We start from the raw sequence: 7,275 nt of genomic DNA, 5'->3' as shown, positions 1-7,275 counted from the left end.
TTCCGCAGAGAGTTGTTGATGCCAGTTCGTTGGATGTGTTCAAAAGGGAGTTAGATATGGCCCTTACGGCTAAAGGGATCAAGAGGTATGGAGAGAAAGCAGGAAAGGGGTACTGAGGTGAATGATCAGCCATGATCTTATTGAATGGTGGTGCAGGCTCGAAGGGCCGAATGACCTGCTCCTGCATCTATTTTCTATGTTTCTATGTAAGCTGTTGGTCACCTGTCCCAATATCCAGAAAATAAGGCGTGTGGTTCTTAAATGGCAGACTCCACTAAGAGCGGAGGGAGCACGAAATGGAGTAATGATTCATTTAAGCGCAAGCTAGATAAACACATGAGAAAGGAATAGAGGTTATGCCGATAGGGGGAGATGAAGTAGGGTGTGGGGAAAGCTTGTGTGTAGCCTATTTCCACTTCCTGTCATCGCCAGTCTCCGCCCTCTGCCTCAGTTCATCCGCTGCTGAAGCCCTCATCCATACCTTTGTTACCTCCAGACTTGACTATTCCAACGCACTCCTGGCTGGCCTATTACATTCTACCCTAGGTAAACAAGAGGTGATCCAAAACTCGGCTGCCCCGTGTCCTAACTCACACTGAGTCCCGCTCACCTATCACCCCCTGTGCTTGTTGCCCCGTGTCCTAATTCACACCGAGTCCCGCTCACCCATCACCCCCTGTGCTCGCTGACCATGTCCTAGCTCGCACCGAGTCCCGCTCACCCGTCACCCCCTGTGCTCACTGACCTACACTGGCTCCCGGTTAAGCAACACCTCAATTTCAAAATTCTCACCCTTATTTTCATGACCTCACCCCTCCCTATCTCTGTAATCTCCTCCAGCCCCACAACCCCTCGAGATGTCTGCGCTCCTCTAATTCTGCCCTGTTGAGCATTCCTGATTATAATCGCTACACCATTGGTGGCCGTGTCTTCTGTTGCCTGGGCCCCAAGCCCTGCCTGAACCTCTCCACCTCTCTTTCCTCCTTCAAGACGCTCCTTAAAACATACCTCTTTGACCAAGCTTTTGGTCACCTGTGCTAATTTCTATTTACGCGGCTTGGTGTCAAAATTTTATCTCATAATAGTCCTGTGAAGCGCCTTGGGACATTTCACTACATTAAAGGCGCTATATAAATACAAGTTGTTGTTGTTGTAGTATAAACATGGTCTATGTCTGTGCTATACACTCTTTGCAACCCAGTGAGACAGGTAGGAAGCCATGGCTGGAGATCACTGAGGTAGACAAGGAGGGAGATGAAAGAGAGTCTAAGGACCTTGACATTAATGTGTTGGGACATAAGGATGTTGGAACAAAAGTCCTCATAGTTTCGGAGGAACCAGACCTGGCCTATATGCAGCCGGCACTTTCGAAAGAGCCCTGGTGTTTCCTGATGATTGCAGTGTAACAGAAATATTGAGGTTTAAGCAATGGAATGGAACAGAGAAGAGCATTTATTTCCAGCCCCCATCTTCCTAAGGCATAAGGAGGTGGAGGATGATGGAATGGAGAAGAGTGATGGACGTGTGGGAGAAGATCTGTTCTGCGACGTCCAACCCCTGAAGGAGATGGAATCGGCGAAAGGTGGAGGCAGCAGGGACATTGGCGGAGAAGCCAAGGGATCAGACGAGTGAACTCGAGCCTCCCAGGTATCGGCTGGAAGGAGCCAAAGTCTTGGGAGGCGGCACTGCCAATACTGCCGTGGGATCGTCATCATTCGGGTGAAGGGTGTGGGTGCTCATTTTAACATCTCAGTGCCGCGCTCCCTCAGAATTGCACTGGAGTGTCAGCCCAGATGATGGGGTCAATTGGCAAGAGTGGATCTTGAAGCCGTGACTGTCTAACTCACAAGTACCACCCGATGAGCCAAGCTGACAGAGAGACCTCACCGTTTAGATCAAGTTGTGCAATTCCGTTCTTTTTTGTAACCCACACCCCTCAGTTTATACTGGATGGGCATTTGCGTGAAAGATCTATCTATATGAGAGAATGCATAATCATAATAGGCAGTCCCTCGGAATCGAGGAAGACTTGCTTCCACTCTAAAAATGAGTCCTTAGGTGACTGAACGTCCAATATGAGAACCACAGTCCCCGTCACAGGTGGGACAGACAGTGGTTGAGGGAAAGGGTGGGTGGGAGTGGTTTGCCGCACGCTCCTTCCGCTGCCTGCGCTTGATTTCTGCATGCTCTCGGCGACGAGACTCGAGGTGCTCAGCACCCTCCTCAATGCACTTCCTCCACTTAGGGCGGTCTTTGGTCAGGGACTCCTAGGCGTCGGTGGCAAAGTTGCACTTTATCAAGGAGGCCTCGAGGGTGGGTACACATCAATCAAGTAAAAGCCGGAGTCTTATGGTCCAAAGTACACCAGCAATTCAAGACCAGAGCGCCTCAATGGAAATTTAAAGCTCAGTTGCCTGGCAACATTCCCTCTTTAATTTAATGCACGACCCTTTAAATTTGCTGTGGGGCCACGCATGTGTCATCTCCCTTTCCAGCAGCGGCGCTGGTGAGCAGCCTGCACGGTGCGTGACCGTGCTCCGTCGGGGGAACACTGGTGGTGGGCCTGCTACTTGAACTACCGCGGGTAGTTGTTCGGTGCAACCGAGTGGCTTGCCGGGCCGCTTCCGAGGGGCAATTAGGAGTCAACCGCGTCGGTACGACAAACCAGTCCCACCCACCCTTTCCCTAAACCACTGTCTGTCCCACCTGTGACAGAGACTGTTCTCGTCATCATCATAGGCAGTCCCTTGTATCGAGGATGACTTGCTTCCACGCCAAAAAGGGATGACTTTCACAGGTGTTTCAATGAAGGACATAATATTCCGGATCCCGAACTACATGTTGAAGGGTGGAAGATGCCTGTGCTTGGATTTGTTTTAACGTGGGGTGGCCGTTGCACACCAGCCACCACACGGGCTTGACAGTGGCGAGGGTTAACCAAGACGACTGGAGACCAGCTCTGCTGCATTGACCTAGTGCACACACATATCGCAGCGTGGGCTGGGCCCGTGCTGCCCTTGGGCCCTCGCCTCTTCTAGGTCCCAGACTCACGCCTCTCCTGGGCCCCGGTCACTCCTTCGCCCCTCCTGCTGTGCCTGCCCGCACTGCAATCAGCGACCTGACTTCGCAGCCGCCGCCGCATGCTTCTCCCTCTGATGGCCCCGGCCTGCTGATGGGTCTTGCAGGCTGGGACCACGCCGATTTCCGGGCCGGGCCGGGCCACCGCACGCTGCTCCCTCTCATGCAGCCTTTCAATCGTATTGGACTGTTCAGTCACCTAAGGACTCACTTTTAGAGTGGAAGCAAGTCTTCTTGATTCCGAGGGACTGCCTATGATGATGGTGGGACTGTGGAGTCGCCTACAAGACGGCAGTTTTCCTTCCCTGAAAGACGTGAGTGAACCAGTTGAGTTGTCTCGGCAACTTCGGGGGGTCACTTTTACTCAGACCACCTGTCATTTCTTCGGAGGAAAAAAAACTGAACTAAACTCTCAAACTGCCTTGGTGAGATTTGAGCTCACGTTCTCTGGACGATATGTCCAGTAACACAACCACTATTTTTTTTTCTGGTTCCCATGGTAATTATTCTGCCATTCACGCCCTATCTAGACTCATCTTTTGTTTACCATCTCAATTTGGCCCATCGTGCCTTTTGTCTCTCAAATCTCTCCTGCCTTCCACTCTATCACCGACCTTCCCTCTTGTTCTTTCCTCCCTTCCCTGTTTCACTGCCCCTTGCACTTCCTTAAGAATCTTACATTTCAAACTTTAACCAGTTCTAACGAAGCTTTAACTCTGTTTCTCTCTCCACAGATGCTGCCTGACCCACTGGAGGTTTCCAGCAGTTGTTTTTAATTTCAGCTTCCGGCATCTGCAGTATTTTGCTTTTGGGACATAACCACTATGCGACTCTATCCGTCATTGTCCACCTCTAGCTGTCCTGGCAATTGTTTTTACAACTTACTCGTTTGCTGGGCCACGTTCGAGGTCCTCTGTGCGTGGCTGGAGTCAGGCGTGGGCCAGAGTAGAGGGTAGGCCTGTCAAGAGTCCTTTCCCTGAGGGGCTTTCGTGAGACAGTTGTTTTTTTTTTAAAATCTGGCAGTTTTCACAGATATTCTTCCTCCTGCCAATTCGCAAATGCCCAGATTTACTCAATTCCAATTCACAACTGGCCAGGGTGGGCTTTGAACGCAGGACCTCTGGAAACAGTACAGCAGGTGGGGGGGGATAGGAGACACATTCAAAATCAGGAGCACTCCAGCTCGCTGCGAGGGCGGGAGAGTTGGGCGACTAAAGAAAATCTACAAAGCTCATCCCATTCTCCATGTCTTGTGCGCACAGATTTAAGGTTATTAGAGCATGAGTGGGGAGATGAGAATTTCTTTTACGCAGCAATGTATCTGGGACATGCTGCCTGAAAGCAGATTCAATAGTAACTTTCAAAAGGGGAGTTAGATAAATAGTTCAAAGGGAGAAAATTGCAGAGCTACAGGGAACAAGCAGGTGGGGAATGGGACTAATACGGAGCGCTCTTTCAGAGAGCCAGTAGAGGCACAATGGACAGAATGCCCTTTCCTTCCATCACCAACATCCTACGAACCACATCCTACACAAACGATGCATTTTAGGAGAAGCTCGATAAGCACGAACAGGTCATGCGGATAGGGTGAGATGAAGTAGGGGTGGGTGGTGGTTCGTGTGGAGCATAATAACTTGTATTTATATAGCGCCTTTAACGTAGTGAAACGTCCCAAGGCGCTTCACAGGAGTATTATGAGATAAAATTGACACTAAGCCACCTAAGTAGAAATTAGCGCAGGTGATCAAAAGCTTGGTCAAAGAGGTAGGTTTTAAGGAGCATCTTGAAGGAGGAAAGAGCGGTTTAAGGAGGGAGTTCCAGAGCTTGGGGCCCAGGCAACAGAAAACACGGCCACCAATGGTGGAGCGATTATAAATCAGGGATGCTCAAGAGAGCAGAATTAGAGGAGCGTAGACATCTTGGGGGGTTGTGGGGCTGGAGGAGATTACAGAGATAGCGAAGGCCAGGGAGGGATTTGAAAACAAGGACGAGAATTTTGAAGTCGAAGCGTTGCTTAACCGGAAGCCAATGTAGGTCAGCGAGCACAGGGGGTGATGGGTGAGCGGGACTCGGTGCGAGTTAGGACACGGGGCAGCGAGCACGGGGTGATGGGTGAGCGGGACTCGGTGCGAGTTAGGACACGGGGCAGCGAGCACAGGGGGTGATGGGTGAGCGGGACTCGGTGCGAGTTAGGACACGGGGCAGCGAGCACAGGGGGTGATGGGTGAGCGGGACTCGGTGCGAGTTAGGACACGGGGCAGCGAGCACAGGGGGTGATGGGTGAGCGGGACTCGGTGCGAGTTAGGACACGGGGCAGCGAGCACAGGGGGAGATGGGTGAGCGGGACTCGGTGCGAGTTAGGACACGGGTCAGCGAGCACAGGGGGTGATGGGTGAGCGGGACTCGGTGCGAGTTAGGACACGGGGCAGCGAGCACAGGGGGTGATGGGTGAGTGGGACTCAGTACGAGTTGGGACATGGGGCAGCGAGCACAGGGGGTGATGGGTGAGCGGGACTCGGTGCAAGTTAGGACACGGGGCAGCGAGCACAGGGGGTGATGGGTGAGCGGGACTTGGTGCGAGTTAGGACACGGGTCAGCGAGCACAGGGGGTGATGGGTGAGCGGGACTCGGTGCGAGTTAGGACACGGGGCAGCGAGCACAGGGGGTGATGGGTGAGCGGGACTCGGTGCGAGTTAGGACACGGGGCAGCGAGCACAGGGGGTGATGGGTGAGTGGGACTCGGTGCGAGTTAGGACACGGGTCAGCGAGCACAGGGGGAGATGGGTGAGTGGGACTCAGTGCGAGTTAGGACACGGGGCAGCAAGCACAGGGGGAGATGGGTGAGCGGGACTCGGTGCGAGTTAGGACATGGGGCAGCGAGCACAGGGGGTGATGGGTGAGCGGGACTCGGTGCGTTAGGTCACGGGGCAGCGAGCACAGGGGGTGATGGGTGAGCGGGACTCGGTGCGAGTTAGGACACAGGGCAGCCGAGTTTTGGATCACCACTAGTTTACGTAGGGTAGAACGTGGCAGGGTCCAGTCAGGCCGGATTCTGTGCTGTAAATTCTGTGTAGAAACCCAAGCAGCTCCTACTGAAAGTTCCAGTGCCAGTGACAGGAGCAGACGACGTCAAACCAAGCTGAGTAATAGCCCCAATTCCCGTAACTGAAAGTTCTTTTGCTGAGCAGATCAATCCACAGTGCGTGACCGAGCTGCTCTCCCCCTCCCTCCTTCCCCCCCACCATACGGTCCTGCCACACACAGCAACAGGCCAAGCTCTACTGGTTACAAGAGCTGCAGTGGGAGCAGAACCAGCTCCACTGCACAGCCTCACCGCATCTCAAGGCACGGACTGCAGAGGGGGCAAGGGTTGGAAACGGTTAATCTTAACTCATCAAGAGCCATCGGTGCAGATATGTTGAGTCACTTTCTGCCCCTGCCTGTTTTATGGTCCGAGTCGACTCGGTAAACAAACCCCACCCCTCCAGCCTGGATTGTGGGTGCAAGAGGTCGCTCTTACTCAAAACGACGTGCGTTTATGTAGCACCTTGCCCAACCACCGGATGTCTCTCAGTACTTCACACCCAATGAAGTACTTTTTGGAGTGTGGTCGCTGTTGTAATGTGGGTCATGCGCACAGCAGGCTCCCACAAACAGCACTGTGATAATGACCAGTTCATCTGTTTTTGTTATGCTGATTGAGGGATAAATATTGGCCCCAGGACCACCGGGGAGAACTCCCCCTACTCTTCTTCGAAACAGTGCCGAGAGATTTTTTACGTCCACCTGAGAGAGCAGACGGGGCCTCTGTTTAACGTCTCATCGGAAAGACGGCACTTCTGACCATACAACGCTCCCTCAGCACTGCACTGGGAGTGTCAGCCTAAATCTGTGTGCTCAAGACCTGGAGTGGACTCGAACCCACCACCTTCTGAAACAGAAGAGAGGGTGCTACCCACTGAGCCATGGCTGATATCTGCTCAAACATAGTTGAACAATCAAATTGGCTTCGCACGCATCGCCTGGTGAGGTCTCCTATGCCTGCGGAGAGCGGAGGAGCGCGAGAGACAGGGGGGGGGGGGGGGGGGGAAGGGAGAGAGAGAGACGGGGGGGGGGGGGGGAAAGAGAGAGACGGGGGGTAGAGAGAGAGAGATGGGGGGGGGGGAAAGAGAGGAGAGTGAGACGGGGGGGAGAGAG

This window comes from Pristiophorus japonicus, chromosome 20, assembly GCF_044704955.1.
Source record: "Pristiophorus japonicus isolate sPriJap1 chromosome 20, sPriJap1.hap1, whole genome shotgun sequence".
Classification (NCBI taxonomy): domain Eukaryota; kingdom Metazoa; phylum Chordata; class Chondrichthyes; family Pristiophoridae; genus Pristiophorus; species Pristiophorus japonicus.
This window is presented reverse-complemented; position numbering follows the sequence as displayed.